General features: G+C 41.4%; 1 long non-coding RNA gene across 1 annotated transcript; it reads right to left on the bottom strand.

The window, feature by feature from the left end:
- Nucleotides 1-509: 509 nt before the first annotated feature.
- LOC124508063 (uncharacterized) lies at nt 510-21,643 on the bottom strand. The gene is made up of 3 exons (XR_006961209.1): nt 21,525-21,643; nt 11,520-11,583; nt 510-1,119 (listed from the first exon to the last, which is right to left on the bottom strand). It is a non-coding gene; the product is annotated as an uncharacterized LOC124508063 (long non-coding RNA).
- Nucleotides 21,644-26,420: the final 4,777 nt, after the last annotated feature.

Here is a 26,420-nt window from a genome sequence, read left to right as displayed (position 1 = left end):
CTCCTCCGCTGCCGTCCAGCAACCACCCGCCCGGTCTCCAAAGATGATGTGCTATACTGCTGTTCAGCCAGACCTGCCCTTTCCCCACAGAGTTTAAAATGGGGAGTCAGCCTGTCCATTTTCAACTTCTTTGCACCTGCTTAAAAGAATCATGAGCCTCTCCTCCCACCTTCTGAATTCTGTGGAGTCTCCTGGCAGATCAGCTGGCTGGGGCTCAACTCAAGCTGGCTGGCTGCCTCTGTCCTCACCACCCCCACCCTGCCTGAGCAGCCCTGAGTTCTCCCCATTGTCCCACAGCCTAGGCAACCCATCGTACCCTTCAAGAGGGAAGAGTTCAGTGCAGACACAGCATCCATTCCACTCCATGGTGAGGGCAGGGGGAAACTTGTGTTGCTCTATTATGGTTAATACTCTGATCAGAAAGTTGGGGATTCAGAGAGCCAACAAATAAGACCATTTAGCCCTCCTGAGATAGAAAACAACAGGGAATTGCAGGCACCAGACAGATAAATATCAAAATAGCAGCTTTATTTTTGATGAAGCTAATTTGAGAACATGACATGGCTTTGATATGCCACCACACAGGCCTCTTACTCTGCTCTCTACGCTGACCATGACCTGCCTAACTGCACCCACCATGCATGCAGTCACACACAGAGTCTAACGAGAGCATGTAAGTGTGTCCGCTCAGACAGGCAGCTTGGAGCAAAAGAGGAATGGGCTAGCCAGGCATGCTCAGATCTGAGTCACTTCACAGAGGAGGGAGTCCAGTAGAGTCTCACCATAGTTTTTCTCTTTGTGGAGGGGAGTGGAAATTCCCTGTCCTTGATGGGAAAAAGGAGAAGTGGGGAGTATGGGCTTGTCACCATCAGGAGAATTTGTCTGGTTCCTGTCATAATTACAGTGGCTCAACATGGCTGTTTGCATGAGAAGCGGATATAGATTAGGAGTAAGGAAGGAAATCAGGCCTCATGTGAGCTGGAGTTACAGCACTAGGGGGGATCTGAAATGAAGGCAGGAAAAAGGACCATAAACATGCTCTTCTGCCCTGGTTCCTCTGGCTGGTCCTGGGCTGGGTGTCTGCCCTCCATCAAGTCATCTGGCATCTTCATTCTTTACCTTAAGTGAAAATAAGAACATAAGATTTAACAGTGTCCAGTGATGTTTGAGACCACTGAGGAGGTAGCAAAAGTGATAATACTTAGTGACGTTTACAGCAGTAAGCCCATTCTGCAAAACCACTGGCCTAGACCTTCCATAAACATCAGTATGGCACATAAAAGTCCTATAACAGACACGTGGGACAATTGGGGAAATGTGAACATGGGCTGTATATTAGCTAGTCGTAGAGTATCAGTGTTAAATTTCCTAAGTGCGATGGTCATAACTGTGATTATCTAGCTAATGTCCTTATTCTTAGGGGATGAATGTGAAAATACCGAGGAGTGAAGGAGTTGGGATGCCCAACTAACTCTCACATGGTCAGCAATACAACCCAAAATACCGCATACATCGTACATGTACACCCCCCGCCACACACACACACATACAAGGAAAGAGATAAAGGAAAAATAAAGTATAAGCAGCAAGGTGACGCACAGTGAAGGTGATACACCTGTTCATCGTTCATCATCATCATATTCATGCAGCTCCTCTGTAGATGTGAAATATTTAAAAAATAAAAAGCAGGGGCGCCTGGGTGGCGCAGTCGGTTAAACGTCCGACTTCAGCCAGGTCACAATCTCACGGTCCGTGAGTTCGAGCCCCGCGTCAGGCTCTGGGCTGATGGCTCAGAGGCTGGAGCCTGTTTCCGATTCTGTGTCTCCCTCTCTCTCTGCCCCTCCCCCATTCATGCTCTGTCTCTCTCTGTCCCAAAAATAAATAAACGTTGAAAGAAAAAAAAAAATTTAAAAAAAAAAATAAAAAGCAGTGGAGAGTGGAGAGGAAGCACCAACCAGGAGGAAGGGCTGATACGGGGGTTACTGCTATAAGACAACTGAAGTCTCAACATGCTGAGAAGTTGGGGAGGCAAGGGGCAGAGGGATGACAGTGCACAGGGGAACTTTGATCTGTTGGGCTGGGGGGTGGTCAGAGGAAAGGAGGCAGAACAGCAACATCCTAATGGGGAGCTGGGAGGCATGAGAAATGAATCTTGCCCTCTTCTCATTGCTCCCCTGGGCTAGGCCTCTCTGAGAGTGTAACCCCTGGGCTGCCACACTGTGTACTCTGAGCCCCAAGGGAGGGCCTTTCCTGTATCAAAACTTACATATTTACACAATAGCCAATTTTATCCCTTTGCCTCAAAATTTCTTGGCACCAGGAGCCATCAGATCTCAGAGAGGCACCTTCAGGTTTGTTTTGTCTTTTCCTAAATCCATCAAGTAACATGCCTTCATGTTAGATTTTAGAATCGTTTTGTGACTGTGGTGGCACCAGAGAAACCTTTGCTAAATTTAGCCTTGTTGCTAATTAGGAACAGAGGACATGTTAAGCTTCAGGCTTAAATACAGAACTTGGCAGGAGGCCAAAATATGGAATCAAGTCGTCATTTCAGACTGGGGGAAGATCCAAGGCTGGATTACCTTGGTGGCTAACCCCGCATATTGTCATTTTCGTCTTCCAAACCTCCCGAACTCTGCAGGCACACACGCACACACACACATCATTGTTGAGTATCATGCTCATCCTCCAGAATCCCCCATGCTTCCTTTTCTAAATGAAGAGGCAGTGGAGCCTAGGGATAGAAACAGGGTTAGAGAAAGAGTGTCTATGTTGACTTTATACTGGAAGCTATTATTGTATGGAGTGCTGTGCATAATGACATGCCATACCCATTGACAAGAGGCACTGACCACATTCTTAGTTGCATTACTGCAAGAGTTATATTATTCCTGTTGCCATATTTACATCACTTTAGACCCAGACAGCGACTGCAACCACAATAGCTATACTCATCCTCTAATCCAAGCATAAAGTAGGTCTTTCAAGTCAGGCTTTAGGCATCCACACAGCTGTATCTAATGCTACAGTGCTGCTAGTATTTAAAGAATGAAGGGAGCAGTGCCCGAGATATTTGTCACTCTAGGGTCTCCATCATTTAACCAAAATAACTTGAAAAGGGTGTTGTTCTCATCTCTTGGAGTCATGTGCATTTCCCTGGGGTGTTAGGGGGGCTCCTGGAGCTGTCAGCTTCTAGCCTTTCTTCCTCCCTTCCTTTCCTCCAATGCTACCATATTTGACATGACAATTGGAAAGCAAAATAAATAGAATGGAGATGAAAAGGGAAGATAGGCAAATAGAATAAAGAGTAGAAAGAAGATCTGAGGCTGTTGCCATTGCCTCGGATTCTGCTCAGCCTCTTCCACCCGGGCAACCAGCTTTGCTCTCAAGTGGGACCCTCCTTATATTCTTTGGCTGAGACCACATGCTGCCTGGGCTGGAGACTGGCTTCTGGCCTCCACTGCAGAATTGCCATTCCAACTGGAAGACTGGGTTTCCAACTTAGAAACCGGGTTTCTAAGTGCGGGAGCCAGAGCAAGAGAAAGGCAGTGCATTGAAACGAGGCCTGTCCCTCCAATGTTGTTCTCAAGCATGTCTACGGAGGAGTATTTATCATCAAGGAAGAAAACAGTAATAGCCCAGAACTGTCTGTTTGTTCAACTCCAACTTGAATGATACCAAAGATTAAATCTTGGTTTCCAATTGTTTCATGCCAAGGCTGTTATATTTAAGGTCCAAATATGTGCACCATATGTCATACTGTAGCTTGACAATTACCTCAACAGGCAGTGTCAGACAGATGGTAAACATTACTACCAGGCATACGTACATTTAGAATTAGACATTTAAATAAATTCAGGCCTGTCTTAAGCTTATTAAAAGGATTTGGGTCTGTAAAGCCATTTCGGGCATCTGCATATGCTAAAGTGTCTTTTGCATCCTGAACAGATTTGGTTTGATTCAAGCACCTTCCGGCTACAGATGGCAAGTGACATGCGTTCTCTTTGAGCCCCGTACCTGCAATTAGGCCAATAATGGCAATTAAGCAGAACGAAAAGAGATTTCAACTTGAGTTCTTTGTATCACAACCATGTATTCCTGCCCACGAAATGACAGAAAATCCTCCGCAGGGAACATCACCAACCTCTCTTAAAAGCCCTGAACTTCAGAGAGAGAGAGATTAGAAAGCTACAAAGGTACCTGCCTCAGGACCAAGTCAGAATCTCTCTGGTTTAAACCTCAGGCTATAGCAAGCTTCTGACATGAATCTCACAAACTGCAAATAAAGGTTAGCATTCCATGGGAGAATTGAAAGAAGGCTTCAGATGCATGTGTTTTAAGGTATTTTTTTCCCATAACTATATAAAAGCCCTCTTTGCACTCTCTTCTTCCAGGGGGTTTTGAATCCTATTTGGCATTGCAAAAAGGTTCAGTACAGTTTGTGATAGGAAACTCAATGAGACTGGGGACGAGGTCCTGGAATTTTATTAAGTTGCAAGTGTAGCCAAAGCTGCACTGTGAGAGGGTGGCCCCATGGAGTGGTTTGATCTTTTTGAAGACCCTGTATACTGGCCACATATGGGGTTCACTGCTAAAATTATTTCTTTGCTGAGAACAGCTGCTTCGTTCAACTTTTAAAAAGCAGCTTCAATTTATGTGCATAGTGCCTGGCAAACATAGATGTTCAATAATTCGGGAAGGCAGTGGGAAGAGAGAAAAGGAGGGAAGAGGAATGAGGGACAAATCGAGACTATTTTTCAAATGCACGTGTAGCCTCAGGATCTTGTACAACTCAGAGTGCAAACCTAGCATGGTGGTTAAACACACAGATGCTGATTTGGGGCCTTTCTGATTTCAAATCCTGGCTCCACCTCTTACTAGCTGTGTGACCTTGTCATATTTCTCTACTTCTCTGTGTCTTAGTTTTCTCATCTGTAAAATGAAGATAGCGATCATCTCTTGTGAGGATTAAATAGCATGATGTATTTATTGTGTTTAGAATAGCGTCTAGCACTATGTGTTGGCTTTCATTTTTATTTGGGGAGACAGAGTTCAAACCCAACTTTTTCATTCAAACAGAACCTGATGGGAAAGTTCAATACCCTTTTCCTCCTCTTTAGCTCTACTTGGTGCATCGTGTTTCCATTCTGGACAGCTCATGATTTGACTTAGAGAAGTATCCTACCCTGTGCATTTGGCAGTGCTTCCACACCTATGCATTTAGCACTGGGGCTAAATCCTAACTTCACAGCTACAGACTCGTGTGGGTGTGTGAAGAGGCGTATTCTAAATTCTGGCGTACCTGTGTGTTTCTGTGTGTATGAGTGATAATAAAAGCAGAATCCCAAAACCCTGGGCAATGATCAAATTGAGACCTTTGTCCTGCTTACTCAGATGAACTCCAGAAACATATGGAGCGGCTTTCGGATGAACACATGTCTCAGTTCTATTTTGGTTTCCCTTAATAAAGACAGATTGGTTTAGTGGCTTAATTATTAAGCCCTGTTGTCCATTCTCCATTGTTGCCTGTTGTCAGCCTTTCCTTGGAATCTGTGTACAACAGTCCCGTATTCTCTATCACCCAATAAGGAACCCAGGTTCCATGGCATGACATTGAAGGTGCCCAAAATAATGCCCCTGGATTCTGGGAATCTCATCTCTGCATACAGCTATTTGCCATCCCTAAACATTGTGGGTGCTTCCATATCTCTACCTCTCTTACTCATAGTGCTTACTTGGCAGTGTCCCCTCCAGTCCTTTCAAAAAGATGAAAATAACTGCTGAGATGCTTTTCATTATTTCAGGCCTATTTGCCTTTTAGCCCAGTGGTTCTCAAAGTATTGCCCCTGAGCTAGCGTTAGTTCATCACCTAGGGACTAGTGAGAAATGCAAATGTTGAGGCCATTTCCAAAACTGAATAAGAAATTCTGGAAGTGGACCTTAGTCAGGTGTGCCCTTCAGGTGATTCCAATGCATGCTGCAGTTTGAGAACCATCTTTTGCAATGAATTGCTCTCTCCTCTTTGATTGCAAAATGGTGTGTTCTTTTTTTTTTTCACTACCTTTGTGTCTCAGTGATTATGTGCACACGTTTTTCTCTTTTCAGTCCCTTGGTAAATACTTAAGACAGAGATCCTCTAATCTGTTAGTGTGTCTCCCAACCTGGCCCACAGACTCTTCAAAAGTCTATGAAATTAATTCTATTCAAAACATGTTTGTTGAGCATTAAATATGTGCCCTCCTCCAATGCCCGGCCCTTGAAAAGATAAAAGAGCAATGCATCACAGGATCTTGGTCTGAAGGAGCTTACAATCTAATCAGAATGTCAAGACTTACATATATGTGATTAGAGAAAAACATACAATGGTCAGGATGCAGGGGTTCATTATCGGGTGCAGGCAGTAAGTGTCTCTGGACATCAGGAAGAGGGGTACTGCAGGCTGGCTTGGTGGAGGCTGCTCTGGGAAAAATGGAACTTGAGCTAAATCTAATAGGCAGAAGACATCAGTGGACTTGAAAAATATGGGTGTCTTTCCTTGAACAGAAGTGTGGAGACTCATCTGTGAACCTCATCCTCTGACACCACCTTCCATATGGCACTTGGTTCTTAGCGAGCTGAATAAGATCTATAAACACTTTATTTTTATGACTCAGATTAATGTGATATTAATACCTTGCTAGAATTAACCATGCACATTATAATCTAATTTATGAGAGGCAAATCTAGGCATATAATAAGTATTTGCAATACTACCTTCTGAGTGAATGCCAAGGTGTATGGTTTCCAGGTTCCTTATGTTTTAAATGGTGCCTATGAAATCACCTTTTCAATTACACATGGCTGTTGCTTGAGCGCCTACTTTGCAATTAAGCATTCATCTTCCTTCAGAGCTGCCTAGGAGGGAATAGTGGAGGAGGTGGAGTTGGTTTGGGACATTCCTCCACCCTGGTTGGGGATTCCTATGCCATCAGTTTAGTCTGTGTCCTTGGGCTGTCTGAAGATCACCACTGAGGGACTCCACGACAAAACAAGCTTCAACTGCCAATTTATAATCTGTGATTTAGTGGTGGAAAATACCTTAGATGTCTTCTAACTCAACTCCCTCATCTTTACAGTTGAAAGGGCAGATGCCCAGAGATTAGCATGGCTTGGCCACGGTTGCACTGTGGTTAGTAGTGTAACCTCCACTGGATCCCACATCTCCTGCCTCTCAGATCAATTTCCACTTCCTTAAATATATTAGGTTGCCCCTATGTCTTGAGATTATTGTTTCCTGTCCTTGCCCATTACATCTGGCCTGTAGCATATCCCTTCAGAACCATATACATGAACCATTGAGTTAATGTTGCTTTGTGTTAAGATGAATACTAATGGACTTCTAAGATAAATTTGGGGGGCTAGGGGGATGGAGGAGCAAGTGAGGGAGCTAAGTGGGGCTCCAATTCAGTTAGTCCTAAAACCTGACTTTAATGTTGAGGAGCTATGTCCTGTAGCAGGTGGGAGGAGGAAATGATTGAAAGCAGCAATGCCTTTGGCACACCTCAGGCCACACATACGCTCCGAGGACCAGTACAGTCTGAAACATGTACTGTATCATTTCAGAATGAAGCCACCTGTCCTGGGCAAACAGCCTGCCTCAATCATGACAATTTTAATTCTTACTGTCTGTTAAATTATTTAACTTTACTAAGTGTTCGGGATTAGGCATACTGCCTCACTTGTTTTTCTTTGGAATCTGACTCTGTTATTAGGCTATAATTAAAGTTTATCTGGCTTTGAGTCAGCATTCCCAAACTTAAATGCTGATGATATGTTAAACACTGATGCATAAGCTGATAACCACTTAACTTTCTATAAGCACAATCTCTAAGTTATATCCCCAGGATATCAAGCTGTGGTTAGCATCAGGGTTGCTGCACAGCACAACTCCAGGGGGTGCCGTTTACATTGCAATATGCTGTACCTTTCAGACATTGCATATGTTGTCCTCTGCAATTGAGCAGTATGTAACCTGCACAGCAGTAAGCAGTGCTCAGGTTAATATTCCTTATTTCACTTGCTCATAGTGAAGCTCATAGTAGAGCAAGTATCTTTCATGCCTCACTCCTGGCCTGCACATAGTTAAACCAGTAACAACAGATGGATCCAGAAAGCAGTGAGTGTAGAGGATCAGATATGAAACACCATGCAGTGCTGATAGGTGGGAAGAGCACAGAAATGTGGGATCATGAAGCAGGCAGACATGCAAACAGGCAGCATCAGGCAGTTCCAGTGTTCAGGGCTAGGATTCCCATCACCCCAGCCCTGGGGGAAAAAAGCAGGAGATATTCCTAGAAGGCTGGGAGTAGTACTGGGAAGGTTACCAAGCTGGGGACCTCAACACAAAGGAGCAAGACAAAGATTACGCTGCCAGAACTAGGGTACAAGGTAGGGAGCTGATCTCAGGAATAAAACAGAAACTCATTTATAGAACTGGGTCATGCTGTCTAATGAACTGGCAGCTACAGTGATTTGATTCTGAGTCAGTGTTGAAGGAGAACTGTTTAAATCCTTGTGATTAAAGATAGGATTGGCCCTAGAGCCTGGGGCAGGGCTTTGTCTATAGGTGGGAGGAATGTGTGCCATGCCGTTGGGAGAGGTAGGCTAGGGGAACAGAAACCAAAGCAGGCCTTGACAGATTTCTTCTCCATTGTCACTTTCCAGTGATACATAAAATGTTATGTCATTACCCCCAGAGATGACACATTCTAAAATGTCAATAGTTTCAGGAAAGATATAGATAAATTCATGGATGAGAGACCCAGAGTGAATTACTAATAGAAACCAGGCACACTTAACCATTGGAGGGATATCAGAGAATGACAATATTCTCCAAAAATGGTACCATAGTCTGAGATGGAACATAAGGCAAAATGGACCAAAGGTCCATAAGTTACATAATAGCATCTATGCTACTCATAGTCCACATCTATGTGTACATCAAATTAAATAATCAGTCATTTGTTAAGCAATCATGTAATACTAATCTCTCTTATACCATAATTTTCTTAAGGAGAGTTCCTAATTATCTCCAGTACTGAGTAAACAGAGGGCCTACAGCTTTGCCCACCCCGGATCTTGGGAACTACAGCTGGCCTTAGGCATGGGTAGAACTGAGCCAAATATGCATTCCAGGAAAATAGATGAGCCTCAAGTTCAATTAGCAAGGTAGCAGGTAGATAAAAGAAAGGTCATAAAGGGATAAATCTGCAACAGAAGCTTAGCCAGAGAGAATGAGTAGGTTTGAGTAGGTTCCAAGATAGATTCCCAGGGGCAGGTGTGTGTGTGTGTGTGTGTGTGTGTGTGTGTGTGTGTGTGTGTGTGTAGTTCTTAAAGCATCTCAGCCAAGCTCAGCTGTTAAGATTATTGAAGTGGTTAGGTAGGTAAGATCTATAGGTAATGTTCTCTGTAGCTTCTGTATTGTTTAGGCCGGACACTGTGTGTCAACACTCTGTGTTGTTGAATGAATAAGTAAATGTTTTGTGCTACTACCTTTCACTGGGTGATTTTTCACTTGTTTCAACAAACTCCGAAGAGACTTCAAGTTGTTGACCATTCAGATAATAATTCATGCTGATAGATGTAGCTTCATCATAGAAACTGAAACTGTAGTGGGTGGGAAAGTACACTTTTTCTCCCTCTCTACATGTGTCCATAAGCCATTATTAAAGACACAATGGCCTTGTTACCCATATGACTGGGAGGTGTATGGGAAATGTGGAAGGACACTTCAAACGCAGTTCACAAGCGTGGCTTCCAGTGAAACCGGAGAGAGAATCCACTTTCCAGCCTTCCTCTTGTTGTCTCCTGGGGACAGGAGACTCCCTGATGGAAGTCCAGGAGATGAGTGCCCAAGGCTATTACTTTTCTATCTACACACTCATCCAGTTTTATGGCTTTAAATACATTCTGTCAACTACTCCCACATTCATGTCCAGTCCAGCCCTCTCTTTCAAATTCCAGACTTTGCCTTTTTAACATCATCACATGTATCATGTCCAAACTGAACTCCTAAACCTACATTCTAGAACATATTCCACTTGCAGCAGTCCCCATTTCAAGTTGATGGACACTCTATTTCCCAGTTGCTCAGGTCAAACACTTTAGCATCATTTTGTCTCCTGACTCTCTTACACATGACTTCTAATCCATCAGGAAATTGTTATAGCTCTACTCTCAACATATATCCAGAATCTAATTACTTCCACTGATAGCTCCTTAATCCAAGTCATCACTATCCCTTCCTGTATTACTATAATAGTCTCCTAACTGGTCTCCCTTCTTCTCTGCTTTTCCCCCATTGCAGTCTGTCCTCAACAGTCACAGAATTTTTCAGTGTATTCCCTACATTATTCAGAGTAAAAGTCATTTATAGTGGTTGGAAGTTCTGCTACTTGAAGTATGGGCAATTGAGCAGCAGCACCAGAGGCAAACTGGGAACTTGTTAGAGATGGAAAATCTCAGGCCCTGCCCCTCACCAAGTGGATATGACTCTTCGTTTTCACAAGATCCCAGATGACCTACATCCATTTCAAAGTTTGAGAATCACTGATCTACAAGACTCCACATGACCTGGACTCCTATTATTCTTTGACCTCATCTCCTATAGCACCCCACTGCCCCACTAACACCCCCACAGTCACACTAGAAGAGTCCACATTGGCCTCTTAGACTTTCTCAAAACATGGCATTCATGATTTTGACTTAGGGCTTTCTCAGTAGATGTTCCCTCTGCATGAAATGATCTTCCATACATTGGTATCACCAACTTTTTCATCTCCTTCAAGCCTTTGCTCAAGTATACCTTTCAAAGGAACTAGCCAGAATACCATATTCTAAAATTGCTAAATCCCCTCTTCCTGGAATTCCCAATCCCCTTATTGAGATCTGTTTTATTTTTCTTAGCCCTTATCACCTACTAATATATTCATACTTATTATGTCTATTGTTATTTTCTGTCTTCTCACTACCCTTGCCAGGAATGCCAACTCCACAAGGACCTTCACTGATACAAAGTGCCTGAAATCATCCCTGAGATATAACAGGCTCTCAATAAGTACTACAGAATGAATTAATGAATGTAGCAGGTATTCTGCTAGTTGATAATTTGGGGCTGGATATAAATTTCTACATAGACCCTTACATAACAGTAGGAACTCTTTACCCCCAGAAAGAGCACAGAGGCCTGAAACTGAAAGGAAGGACCCCCTCCTGGAGGCAGCCCCAGCAGAGGGGTATTGTGCAGTTTTCCTTTCCTCTGAGAATTTCTGAGGAGTTGGAGCAAAGTTAGCCTCTTCCTAGAACATGATCTGCAACGGGCTATTGGGAGCATATGTCTTCAGTTAGTGAAAGACATGAGCCATGCATAGGACAACTTTTCAGTGAGGCTGTCTTGTGTCATTTCGATATGTTTTGACTCTGCGGGCTAGACTTGAAGCAGAACAAGTAAATGGTGCAATTATTTTTTTTTAAAAAAATACCTTTTTCACTATGCAGTCATTTTTCCAACCCTTCTTCACAGCCAAAGCTATAATTTGGGTGGATCTGAAAAGGAAGACAGAGATAGAAAGTTACTTTTAGAAACCAGAAAACCACACCTCAAATTGTGGGCAACAGGTTGGCTGCAGAATGAAGCCTTTGACTTCAGAACGACTGGGCTCTACATGCACGGTTACCCCTGTTGAGCCTTGTGGAATGGATGGTTTTTGTTGAGAACAACACCTTTTTTATAGTGACTTTATAGACCCAGATATCAGGAGTGTCAGATTCATACATACACCATTTCATAATGGTGTAAGTTGCATTGTCACCCAGTTACCTTGATGTAAGCTTAGCTCATTATCATGCTGAACCCCCCAGTACTTAAGTTGACTTCCCCAATATGAGTAGTCTGGCCTGAAAACTAACTTAAATGAAATTACAAAAGGATCCTGTGGAATTAAATGGTATGCATTATCCATTTGCTCTCAGATGGTCATAGCAGTCACAGACACATCAAAGTGACAGAGTCAACTTACTTTTCAGTGCTATTGATGTTCTGGTTTGAATTTAACCATTACTGTCAAACTGAGTTGATTTAACAAAAGTCTAATTTACTATCTCATCAATTTGTTGTACCTTCCCAGGGAATAAGAAGAAGCCTAGAATACTAACTGTTCAGAATTCTTCCCCAGTGTTCTCTATGGATAGACAGCTAAGGGACAGAAAAGTCCCATCTATCTGGTAGGGACACTGTGAATTAGTATGTGTCATAGAAGTGTGCCCTTGGCTACAGCTCTACCAAGCTAATAAGTGAGGTGCCTCAATTAAAAGAAATTATTTAGAAAAAGACATCATTAAGGTGCTAAGTAACTGATGCATTAGTCATAAGACTTGCACATGCAAAATAATTATGAAGTGGCCAAAATATTCTCCTGGAAGCTGAACCAGAGCCTTGTATCATCAGTGTGGCAAGGAATCCACACTCAAAAGGAGCTGTGTTGAGTAATACATTTTCTTTAAATTTTTTTTTGTATAAAAAGAAGAAACAAAACAAAACAAAAAAACAAAAACAAAAACAAAAACCTTAAGTGCCCAAGAATAAGGCTTGTTGAGGGATGTGCTGGACTGAAGCACTTTCCTTGGGGGTAGAGCAGTGCTTTCTAGAAAAACACCATTTTCAAGAGCCAGTGATGCTCTCTAATTTTGCAACTTCCAGCTACACTTCTAGGAAAAGTAATACCATGGTCAGGAGAGTTTTCAGGTCTTTAGCTTTATAATGAATAAGGAATGAACCTCCATCTATGATCCTTAGATATTCAGAGGAAAGACACTGTTGTAGGCAGTTGCATGGCTGCCCCTGATTCCCTGGCTGCCTGAGTTTTCCATTGTGGTCACATTGTCAGGTATTGTTTACTAGGAGTTTTCCAGGTGGGTTTGTTGGAAATTAGATCATAGACTCTCAGATTGGAAGGCGGATGTCTTTGAGGTCGAACAGGCCCACTCTGAAATCCACCTACTTGAAGGACTCTAGGATGACAGCTGATTGTGTGCTTTTTTTTTTTATAGGAAAAACCTATTTGCTCCCTTCCGTGCATTCATTACACACCTATATTGTGGTACAAGGAATGCAGCGAATTCTATTTTGAGCTTTCCTTTTTCTTTTTTGGAGTTACCTCAGGAAACTGAGACTGGGAGCAAAATATAGCCTTAAAATCATCAGATGGAAAGGTTTTTTGTTTTTGTTGCCTTTTTTGTTGCTTATTGTTTCCTTCTCCTTCCTCTCCTCCTCTTCCCCACCAGGAAATTTGTATCTGAGAGGAGACTCTTCTCCTGACCTTGGAATGACCCTTAACTGTTGTATATCCTTCACATCAGTTTTGTTTTCTTAAGAAGAGTGACGTGTACCCAGTGCCTCTGGATCCTTACCATGCAGTCTCCTTAACCCTTTATAGACTGACCTCCACCCTCAATAAGTAATAAAACTGCTTTTCCAGCATTAGCGAGTTGGGGGAATTGTCCTTGACCAAAGCCATTTCCTCCATGTGCTTTCCTCCCCCAATTAGCCACCCTGACCCACTGTTTGTTGTCCAGGCTGGGCCATACCAGTTTATTTCAAGAGGTGGATTGCCCTGGGGGCAGAGACTGGGCTTGCTTCAGCAATTTGTGGCCAGTATCGTGTCCTGAACTTCATAGGAACCCATTAAATGTTGATAATGGTACAGAGATGGGGATAATCACAGCTGCCAGGGATATGGCCATTTATTTCCTTTTTAAACTGGAATTGCATGAGCATTTGTGGAGGTGAATAGAGCATGGAATAGGAATTTAATTTTTAATAATAAGGAGGAAAACAAGGAGGACTTGGAAAGACTGCAGAGAGTGAGCCAACAAGGTAGAGAAGGAGATATTTAGACTAGAGAAGCCCAGAGAAGACTTTGTCTTCTTTATTTTTTAAAGGACAGTGACTAAGCATGAAAAGATCTTTGGCTCATTCTTTTTGGACAACAAGAACCCAGGAACAAGAACTCAGATGGTAATCGGGGAATGATAAGTAGTTGTTAATACTGATGGCAATCAGAGAGTTAAGGGGAAATCCAGTAAATGCTAGTTGGTGGATACCAGGTTTTATGCAGTGAAAAATGCCGGACAGCAAAGATGACTTCGAAATATAAGACCAGACAGGCTTTAATCAGTGATAAATAGTTGTCCAAAGTGCCGTTTATAAAAATTGGGTGCACCGACTTGTCTGGAGGTCTCCGAGAGGATATTGCTTCAGGCTTGAGAGTGGGCCAAGCCTCCCCCCACTTGCCTTTCACTGTTTGGTTACAAGGGGCAACGAACAATTTATAAGGCTCTAGTTCAATGTGATGGCTTACTCTGCTGCTGCCATTTATATCATATTAGTGCCTGCCCTCTTCCTTCCTCATGGGGAAGTGGCAAGGATGATTGATGTGACTATGAAATTCCTTGAGTTTCTTTGGAGAAATAAAAGATTTTTCCATTATTATTATCATCACAGAATACTTGAAAACATTTTAACACTGTGTTTCATGTTAGGACAGACCCTATTTTCAACATTGGATTCTCAGCCAATGTTTATCCTTCCTCATGTTGCAGACCTTCCAAGTCCCTCCCTAAAGGAGCTCAGAAAAGAAGGAGAATCATTTACTCAGTGAGCCATTTAGGACAATGATGGACGGAATCCCCACATCTTCTTGGGCCTGTTCATGTACAATTCTGTGTCTCCATGAAACCTGGGCCATTCTCACCAGCCAGAGTAATGGGGAAAACAGTGGATGATACAAAATCAGTTTTCCTTTGGTTTTAAAATATAGTTAAAATTTACTTTAGGGAATAATTTTCTGGGAATTTATTTTACACATAACAAGGTCAAATAGTAAAAGACTACTATGAGGAAATTGAGACCCAGAGAAGCTGAGGCCCTAGGCCTTCAGCAATGGCAGTGTTGAGGAGTAGGAACTAGGTCTCTGAGGACACAAACTTGTGCTCCTTTCTTTCTCATCATATCACGCGTTCCCAGTGTGAGAAGACATAAGATGGACATAGATGCTTTAACATTTTTTTATTCACGTCTTGGACAAGACCTATAGAATGTATTTTGAGCTACCAGAAGGCTGACTCTAAAAATTTTACCTCCAATTCCACCTGTCAGAATGCGGTACAGAAAATGGCCAGGAGAAGAGATATTGCATTGTGTGCATTGATCTTCAGAAAATTCTGCAAGCTAGTTATTTCTGATAAGTATCCCATAATCTCAACCACAAATGGCAGGGCCTTGAGGGGATGCTGTGAAACTGAGGAGCTGAGGCTGAAGGGATCAAAGGTCAAATAATGGGAAATTACAGTGAAGAATCTAACAGATACCATGCATTTTTCTCCCCTTGGGGAATTAAAGCAAAAGAGAGTGGAAGGTGTTAGAAGAAAGCTAGCATCTAGCAAAGCTGAATGTGCCTGCTTATGGTGTGTCTGCACTGGCTGTTTTTGAGGCAGAAGAGAGTCTTCAAAGACTGAAGAGAAAACTTAGGTTTTGTGTTTCTTGAGCTTTAATTAACTTGCTTTCTGCAGGGTGAGTAGAGTTGGAATTGGGATTGGGATATTAGAGAAGTTGCCTTGTTGTATTACTATACCAGAGTCGAACCACCTTCTCTAGTGGGTTTTGGCTCAGAGGTGCCCTGTTGATAAGAACAATTATTTACAGGGTCACCTTGAATGTATATGGCCCAATATTGGCTCATTCAGTTTTTCATTAATGCACATAACCAGGCTGGACATAGGCTGCAGTGCTCTTTGAGGGCACTTGGAAAGGGAAGAGATGGCATAACAAAGTGCTGGAGGGACAGTTGTAGAGGGAGTTCCCTGGGTTCTACAGAAGCTTGGATTCTTTCAATAATCTTTCAGTAAACATTAATTGAGCATCTCCTCTGTCCCAGGCATGTGGGAGCTGCTGGGAATAGGAGAGTGAATGAATAAAGTCCCGTGCCTACCTCCAGGGGGCTTGCAGTGTAGTGGACAGAAGTGTGCTTGAAGAGGACATAGGTGATGAGGTTGCTGAGCAAGCACATGGAGAGATCTTCCCTAAATTCCGGGCTTGTTCAGTGAGGACTTCCCCATGGAGACCACATTTATACTGTGACTTGAAGGCTGGGGAGGAGACAGGGTGGGTTGAAGGAAGAAAGGAGGAGTGGTTGGGAAGGAGTGCAGGGTTCCATGTGGAGGAAATGACAGGTGCAAAGTCAGGAGGTAAAAGAGAGCATGATCCTTTTGTGGAACTCTTGACAGGGTACCCAAACTTAAACAGGATGACTGGGTGGTTCTCAGCATTGGTTGTTTACTCCACAAACCTGTCCCCCCGCCATATGCTTTTAGAAAGTAAATAAAGAACACTTGATGGGTTCACCAGGCATGTAAAAAAGCCTGATTTTTGTGAGCATTCCCTTTTGTGGATCCACCAGAACACTCCCAGACACCCCTTCAGTGATGATTGTCATCTCTTCTAAGTGTAAAAGGAGCCAGAATTTCTGCCTATTATTTTCAGATTGCTTCCTCTGCAGGAAATTGTGTCAATTCATTTGGACGTTTGTGGTTTCACTGTACTCCCAGAGCCATTACATCATGATGTGGTAACTCAGAACTCCAGTGGCACATTATCAGAGCTGACTATTTCTGGAAGCCAGGAGATAACAAACAAAGCGGCTTCATTTGGCCTATAAGCATGTTAAACACCCTCGGCAGAGGACAGTGGAATACAAATATGCCTTCCTCCTGACTTTTATCAAGGAGAGGCGAGAGACGTGGGATAGATATAAATTATGTACCCTGGTTCAGCGTAGGATCTATCATAAAATCTATTGCCACCGATGCAAACTGGCTTCAGTGTATAATTTAGTGACAGTTTTGTGCATTATGTTTCCTCACTGACAAGATTGCTGCATGGTGAAATGTTGCCATATCTAGGTATGGATGGAACTGCCTAAAGATTTAAGCCATTTTATTCCATCCTGAATTAACATGCTCAGCCTAATCCTCATCTCCCCGGGAGACTGCGGTTGGTGAGGGAAGATGAGCAGAGGCTTTGCATGCAGGTGGCTGGGGCCTGTGTTTCCACTTGCCTGCATACCATTCCCCCTTGTGAGGCCGCTCATTGAAACTTACTCGGAGATTACCTTGGTAATAATTTGAGCCTTATCAGGAAAAAAAACACACACACACACACAACAAATTAATGAGGTTTCTGCCGATAAAAGAAATATAAAGGGCTTACTTTCCTAAAGATGCCTGATACCATGGATAAATCATAGACAAATAGAAAGCTTGCTGTAGTTGATGCCTAATTATAAATGACTTAATACCAAGTCAGACCCAAAAGATTCAGGGGTGTGATCATTCTGAAACCTAATTAGTTAGAGAGAGACAGTACTACACTATCAAGATTTTCATTAATGCAGGGAAGTCTCTTCTCTACTCATATTTACCATTATCCTGGTAGCAAAAAAGGAAATTTATCTTCCTGAGTAGATGAATTGGGCACAGGCTACTAAAATATATTGGTTAATAATTGCTTTATTAGACTAGGCCAATGTAGCAAATATTAGGGCCTTTCCTGAGACCAGTGATCACAAAAGGTGACTTAGTTTGGGTTTCTCTTACAGAATACCAGTATGTCGGGTGGCTGAAACAACTGAAGTTTATTTCTCAGAGTTCTGGAGGCTGGAAGTCTGAGATCAGGATGGCAGCCTGGTCAGGCTCTTAGGGAGGGCTCTCTTCCTGGTTTGCACATGGCTGTCTTCCCATTATGTCCCTACAGGGCACAGAGAGGAGAGAGATCTAGTCTCTTTCTCTTCTCCTAATGGACACTAATCCCACCTTGAGGTCTCCACCCTCATGACCTCAACTAATCCTGATTACCTCCCAAAGGTCCCACCTCCAACCACCATCCCACCTGAGCTGGAGTTTCTACATACGACTTTTGGTAACAAAACATGCAGCCCATAAAGAAGATATTTCTGTCTTGCTACCCAGGAATCAGGGGAACATGAGCATGGTAATGAGATGACAGAGTATCTGCTCATGGTAATGTTGATGGACCAAGTTTAGTCACATTCATAGAGACCTGAGTGTCTCTCCAGGTTGCTCTCCTCCTACAAAGGGGTTGACTGGGTAGGAAACAGGCTGCCTTTCTGCTTTTATTTCTGTCTTTTCACGGCCACAGAGTGTCTCTGCCTCTGCCATTTCAGTGTCTTCACCTGTTACCCTTCGTGTGGCTAGGGCCTCCAGCCGTAATTCTCTCCCTCTCTGCCTTTACCCCCTTCTATCGTGGTTGAACTAGATAAATGAGAATAGAGGATTTAAAAAGAGAGAAAAGATGACAAATGATTGCCTCTAAGGTAGCAGAAATAGGAGATTTATAATTATCTGAGGATGGTTTCAAGTCACCAGGGATTTTTTTAAAGGTAAACATAGCTATGGTCCTCATCTTTTTGCAAACAACTGCTTCATAAAGAAGATACTTCTGGGTCAAGCTGGGTGGGAACTCAGCTGCACAGTTGGTTTCAAGGACACAGTCTTTAGGGCTTCCTCTTGAACTCTTCAGATTCTTCTATCACCTGGGTGAGTAGCCCTCCTGTTTCTGCTCTCTGTCTCTTTGAGCTCCTTTTCTCAAATCCTACTTTTCAGTGTGGATTTTAAAAACTCATCCACAAAGAAGAGTTGGAAGTTGAAAATAAGTATTTTCATTTGAACAGGGAATCTCACTTCCAAAATAATTGTTCTCCACTACTCCTCTGCCACAGAAGGTTAAGAAAGGGTCTTTAAACTGGCTGGAGCCTGATTTAAAATACTCTCAGAGGTCTAGCCCCACTGTAAAATCCTGCAATTCTGTTTATACCATTTCAGCTTCCATCAAGGTTATTCGTAGAAGCAAGAGAACCTCACAGAGGTCTCTGAAATCAGAGGCAGCTTCTCCTGTATTGATATGTATGGTCATTTAAAATAGTCTTTAAAAGACACACAAACAGAAAGCCAGTCCCGTGATATGGAAAAAGGGAAGGGACAGACTACCTTTTCTAGAGGCTCTCTGCATCTCTTAGGGAAGAAACCTCCTCAGATAAAACACCCACCTTCTCTTTGGTAAGTTTCAGGATTTCAGTAAGCAAGGTAGGTTACTGAAAAGAAATTTCATGCTTTCAAACTAGTGTTTGGGCTCTTCACTGAGTCAGTCTTGGCATCTTCTTACCTCTAATACCTGTACCTTAATTCTTTATTTCCATCCTTTTTGTTGTTATTTTTCAACTTTTGAAGTTTATTATTATTATTATTATTATCATCATTATTTTGTTTTTGTTGTTCAAATTTACCTCTTACAGTAAAACTATTGAGGTGACAGCCATACCCTGCCACCTCTCTTTCTTTCCATTCTTGTTTCCCTCCTTGATACCAGCTGGTACCCCATTCCTATAGGACTTAGCTCTCAGCCATCTGTCACATATTCCCTCATTCGGAACTACTAAAGGCCTGTAGCCATCCTTCTTAGAATGCTTTGCCTCTTATTAGGGAACTTGTTGAGGGCCCCAAAACTTTCTCTCAATCATGTACCATATTTCAAAAAAAAAATAGTTTAGAAAGGGGAGATTTTTTGAGGGCTGAGACTCCAGAGTAGCATGTCTAAAAATGTTCCATGTAAGCAAATATCTATGCATAAAAGGCTAACTTTGAGGTAGGCTGTGACTTGAGAAGCACTACTAGGGACCTGGATGTTATTAATAATCTTTCCTAAGGACCAGACCTCAGGTCAAAATGTCTAACTAATCCTTTAGAGACATAGCCAGTATTCAGCAATGCTGTTAAAATGTGATGACTATTTTAATTTCAAATCTGTCATTAGTAGATAGTATCATCGTTATGACACTGGGCAACCAGTTGTCCTGGCCTGCCAGAATTGTTCTTTGCTTGTTTTGGACTTGGGTTTTGGTGTTGTTGTTTGGCACCAAAAGGGAACTACTGATTCTTAACTGAACTGTCCTTCATTTACCCAGTCTCTCAGGATTTTGCTCAACAACTAACTCCTGACAGGAATTACCCCCAAGAGAGGAATTTTTGCCAAATACTTTATGTCCTGTCAGGTTGAACGGATGCAGACTGAGCCTAAACTGTGATGAATATATTTTCTAACAAAAAGGCAGAAACAGACAAAATAAGGCAAAATAGTCTGCTCCAAAAAAATGGGGCTCTAAATTTCAAACTGGCAGTGACAGCACGAAGCATGTAAATTTGCTTGGAGGAAATATTGAAAAGAAACAAAGTAAATGTTTTGTTTATGTTATATAAGTGTTGTTAAAATCTATGAATATCTCAGGTACATGTTTTGGCAAAAGACTGTTCTGACCCACAATTGTATGGAAATGCCAAAAAGAAAAAAAAATCTTATGATACCACATGTAGATTGTTCTGGAGTTTGTTATAAATGTAGTTCTAAGGGAGAACAAGAAAACCAACCTCTCAAAGATTTCTGTGAGAGTAATTGATGAAAGGTATTCTTGTCTGTGTGTTTTTGGGTTTCGGTTTCTTCTCCTAGAGAAAATAAAGTGTTTGATTGAGTTCCCAGCACAAAATGAGGAAGGCAATTTTGTATGCCAATCTTATAAAACTCATAGCCTTACTTTATTTCCCTACCACATTTGTTCCCTTTAGGGCACTCTGAACAGTGGGAGAAAAAAAAAAAAAGGCAACTAAATTTGTATTCCTCCTTAGATGCTTCCTGAAGAAAGAAGGGAGAAAAGGAATACTGGAAAATGCATATGAATTTTTTTTTTCATGAGAATTTCCGTAAAATAATCTACTGTTGAAACTGCTAACAGCTGTATTTTCACACTCTATAACCCCCAGCAGGTAGGAAAATCCCCCGCAGATTTCAAGATATTGCATGTCAGTATGGTAAAGCACAAGTCTTTATTATTATTTTTTTAAGACCAGGTTTCCAGTATTACTTCAACAAGATAAGTTCCTGTCCTGTGTGAGTAACTGCTTCCTAGATGACAAAAGGTAGTATCATTTTATTGCCAGCCAGACTCTGGGTGGGAGGATCAGTACTTCAGCTCCTCATGCTTGACGGCACCCAGAACAAAGCTGAGGAAAAAGTAAGGCACCTGGTTGATGTAATCCCAAGTCTCTATTTTAAACTTTAATGTGGACTGCATTCATTTTCAACTCCGTGAGGGCGATGCTTCATCTCTCCCTATACTCATTCACTATGTAAATAATCAGAAACATAATCAATTCTTATGTATTTTTAGTTTACTTTTTTTTTCCCTGAGGCAATAACTAAGGACAGAATTTCCAAGAGCAAAGTCCCCCATACCTAGATCTTTCTCATCACTCCATGTCTCGTAAGGTTAGATTGTCCAATCCCTCTCTTAAGGCAACTTAGGGCATAGTCCTTAAACTTTAGTGAAAGATGTCAACTTGAAGTTGTTCAATTTGTGTCTTACCTTTACCATTTTATTCCTCTTCTTGCTCTCAGTTGGCCAACATTTAAGAGTCTTAGGATTGTAAGCCTCTTCTGTAACTTTGGAATGAAGGCATATTTCTCTCTCTATGGCCCAAGAAGTTTCACTGCCATGTAGCTGGATGGAGGAAGGGAAAGGCCCCTTCTTTAAGGTTGCACTACAGAAATTTGAAGTATCATTTCCTCTCTTGTCCCATTGACCAGAACCAGGCAACATCTAGTTGCAAAGGGGGCTGGGAAATGTAGTCTTTACCCTCAGTGTTCAGGTGCCCAGCTGATCATTCTATTACTATGGAAGAAGAGAAAGTAGATATTGGGTAACAAGACTTAAGCTGTTTGTTAGGGGAGACTGGGCTGGGGAAGGTAGGAGAAGGGAAGCTTCAACATAGGCTGTCATCTGTTTCCTAGAGCTAACCTGCTCAGAAAAGAGGTTCCTATTCTTCTGGCTTTCTCCCTATTTTAGTCCTAAGTAGCTGTCTCACTAAAAGAGTCAGCCTTACTTTGAGGCTTTTTTTTTTACTTAATTTATTTTCTCAGTCTTTAATTAATGATGTCTTCAGGAGCTCTATTTGAAAGGAATTTTTGTTCTACATCTGAGAATCATTGCTATAAGCCTCTTGGAGATGGTTGGGTTTGGGGAAGAATATCATTTACTTTTGAAAACCTACATTTCTCTTAATCTTTAGGTTATTTCATGTGAAGGAGTGATTGTTCCATCAATTTTCTGTGAGTTTGGAAGCGTGTGTTTCAGGAAGATATTTAAAGTCTCACATATTTTGTCTTCATTCTTTGCATGATAGTCTCAGTCTGAGCAGCTCCCATGACAAGTCATGATTGAATCTCAAGCTTGCTGAGCTCTGCAGGGAGGAGGAGATGGTCTCCACAGCCCTGCTCAGCTGTTGGGACCAAACCAAAAGAATCATATACCTTGATTTCCTTCCATGCTTCTGGACCAAGGAGGTACTTGTTTGGTGATCCTCTCAGGCCCTGCATCACATGGCAGAACAGGAGAAGCTGTTTGCTATGACTCACAGCCACCAAGGAGTAGAGGAAGGGTAATTCCAGTTCAATAGAATCTCCTTTAGAAACGCTGTACTTTATATTTTAAAAATCTTCCCTGCATTTCTCCCTGTCGTGACAAACTTCTTTAGACAGAATATCTGACTTCTGAGCAACCCAAAGGGACTCGAACAAATGCGTTAACATAATTCATTCTAAATACCAAATGTCCCGGTTTAAAATAACAGAATTAGGCACTTCATAATTAACTAATGGCCCCCTAAATTGGACCATTTGTGCAAAAGCCTGTTGTCCTATAAAATGTACACCTAAACTCAAACTCTCCTGCTCCTTAAAAAATATCCTCCATGATTATTTCTTTGACATAGTTAGTTATTATTTTATATAATTAAGATCATAAGACATTTAAAGAGACCTCAGATGGATTTTGAATACATTGTGTGTATTAAAGGACATATCCAAAGGTTACAAGTCACAAGTGATGTTTTTAAGATCCAGTTTCCCAGAATGTAAAATTTAGTTTAAATCATCTGCCTTTATAGATGAGAGAGAGAGAGAGAGAGAGAGAGAGAGAGAGAGAGAGAGAAAGTAAATAATGTGGCTTAATAGTTATTATGGTAAAGTTTGAAAACAGCCAAGCTTGAGTTGAGTCCTCCCACTGCTACTCATTAGCTGGTATGATTTTGGAGGAAGTTATAAAACCTCTTCTAGCCTCTGTTTCCTGATCTAAGATGGTGCTAATAATGATGCCTGTTCCATATCGGTTGTTGACAGAGTTAAATGAAATAATTCAAGTTAGGAACTTAGCACACTGTCAGGCCAAGATAAGCCTTCAATAATTGTATACTACTATTGGTATAATTATTTTACTTTATTTACATATGAAAATAAATTTACACCAAAAATAAAAAACAAGCACAAATGAATCATGACACTCTATCCAATTTGCCTTTAAACAATCAAAACAAAATCTAAGTGAGAATAAAAATAGGTCAAAGATGTATACTGTTTACATATGCATGCAAAGTTTCCTACCAAATGAGACTCCAGTGAAGAAATCTATATATTGTCGAGTTGCTATAAATACACATATAGCGAATAGACACTTTAAAATTATATGTGCAAAATATCAGCCTAAAGTTAAGATTGTGATTTGAAGTGCAAAGGAAAATAGGATTAAAGCAGGAAATCTTCATCACAACCTCATTTCTGCTCCTTGTCTCCATACGCATAGAAAAATTATATTTGGACTTTCATCACATGACCACACACACCGGACTCTGTAACACAGTTATGACCAGAATTATTGGGTATGAGAAAGGAGCTGCACATTTGGCAGATGCTATTATACTAACACTTTATATCATTGCATATATTTTCAGGCAAAAGGACCATGCACATATGCATGTGCATTTGTGATTATCTCCATTTTTCCAAACTATTCAACAGTTTAGCCAGCACTCCCTCTCTGTGGTTGATCACTAGAACCGGGATTGAAGAGAGAAGGGGAAATCCCTAGTCTCTATGCTAACTCATCCTCTCTAGGGGGTCAGTGTCAGGACAAAAATGGAGTGTTAGTAAACAGTGGGAGAGAAAGCCCTGGCTGGTTACAACCTGCCTTCCCTTCTTCCCGCCCATCCCCACCCCCCCATCATTATTTATTCACTTTCCAAATGAGCTACCTTTTGGAGATCATGTTGCTTTGCATTGTCTTGTGGTGTGTGTGTGTGTGTGTGTGTGTGTGTGTGTGTAGAGAGTGTGTGTGTGAATGTGCCAGGAGAGTGCAGGTGACTCTGGTTCTAAGACACCCAGTGGACGAATAGAATGTTCCTCATGGTTGAATGGTTGAATGGCACCCATAACCTTCTTTCCACTCTATATATCTCAGCCCCACTCCTAGCTCATAATCCCTTCTACCTCTTTCTTTTTGGCATCCAAAGATCTTGGCCACTGCAGACTCCTGGACTTTCTCAAGCATCAATTTGAAATCCAATCATAATCTGAGAAGTTTTCTTATAATGGACATTAATATATTTTAATCCTCTAAAAATGAGCTTGTCTTAGTTGACTAGTGTCTTTGTCAAGGATAGCTGAGCTTTAACCACCCCTCTTCCCCGCTCGGAAATCGGCTCAATGAATAAAAGCATTAATTAAAAGACTTTGGTTATATCTCATAAAATCTAATTTCATGTAGTCTGACTTTCTTAGAACTTCTGTCTCTCTTCCTCTTCCTCTGAGTATACACTGTTAGTCACCTGGGCTGTACATTGGTTCCATTCTCACTGCGTGAGGCTCTTATTTCCAACTCCACATCACTTTGGCTTTCATTAGAAGCTCCGAGTTGTTATGGCACTGCTCCTGGCTCCAACCTTTATCAAATGTCAGAGTTGAATCCTACATTGTTATTCTGATTCTCTCAGTTCAGACTCTTAAGAGAGAATATCTAATTGGTGGCTGGTCAATGAGTGGATTTTATCCTCCTGGTCTCTTGTCCACTTCTGGCCTAATCAGCAGTGGCTGGTAGAGATCCTGTGGAGATATGCCCTTCCAGGCTATTATCTATGGCAGATTAAATAAGAAGAGGAAGTTGCATATGCCTGACAAATTGACTAAATATCTCAATTTCACTGAAAGCTTTTATTAAGCTGAACATTTCAAATCTCAATACTGCTGGATAACAGAAAATTCACTATATATACACTTCAGTGTTCTCATTGCCCATTCTAGTTGGCATGGGTATAAAGTGAAGCGTATATCATTCAGCAGCACAATGGCATTCCAATTTGATCATTTAATAAAAATTGCTCAATGATATTGATAATGTTGATGATATGATGAGATTGCTAAGTAAGGAAGAATCAGACCATCTTGTATGTCACATTCACAAGTAAAATAGGAAAAAGTCCTCAGATGTTAATATTTTATATGCTACTACTGATAACCCATAGAATGGCTATAATAAAACCAAGAAACCCTTGGTATCTAAAAATTTTATTCCTGACATAATGTTTTATTTTATTTTCTTATATGCCTAATAGATCTAGTAGATGATAAACCATAATGATCACTTGGTTGAAAATTTGCAAAAAGAAAACTTTAATCTAGTTCAGGAAGTATAGGTGTAAACCAGTCAGCCCAACAAAAATGTATTACAAGGCAACAGAGAAGCAGTCCTTACTCTCTGCTAGAAATTATTAACATTATTTTTAAAATATGTAAAAGAAAACTTCCAGCATAAGCATAGTGATAATAAATTGAATACAGTGTTTATCTGTAAAACATATCATGGATATTGTTAGCTTCTGCTTATGGTTATTTTATCTTTTGAAATTTAGAGAGTACAATAGTCAGAAAGTTTTCACTTGGTCATATTCTCTAAAGTTCAAAATAAAGTCTGTAGGTTTGTTTTCTGTGTAGTGTATGGGAAGTCCAGGAAGCAAAGACACAGAGAAGTGACAGTTCACTGAGCTGAGATGGGATATACATGGATGGATGGCCGCTTGAGGGTGTGAGGGCTGTTACCACTTGCCAAAACTGTACCCTTAGACTTTGCTCACACCAAACCATTATATTCTACTTGTGGAAGGACAGGGGTCAGTTGGGAAAAAAAATAATGTGCAAAGAGAAGCTTTTTGGCTTCTTAAATGGGAGGGGGGTGGGTGGAACTTATTTACTGAGTTTAACATTGAAGCCCAAACTGGAATGTCACTCACATAGGTCTGTGATACTCGGACTGAATGTGCTATGACTTCTCTAACTGAATAAAAGACTCAAAACTCAAAATGGCAGAATTGTGTCAGATTTGTGAGTAATACAAGTGCTTTTAAAACTTTTATTGGAAAATGTACTGACATGTTAG

Source organism: Lynx rufus, unplaced genomic scaffold (genome assembly GCF_022079265.1).
Source record: "Lynx rufus isolate CCGP_SWC_20201006 ecotype Redwood Valley unplaced genomic scaffold, mLynRuf1.p SCAF_13, whole genome shotgun sequence".
NCBI classification, from domain to species: domain Eukaryota; kingdom Metazoa; phylum Chordata; class Mammalia; order Carnivora; family Felidae; genus Lynx; species Lynx rufus.
The sequence above is the reverse complement of the archived record's forward strand: the minus strand, read 5'-3'. Positions and strand labels throughout refer to the sequence as shown.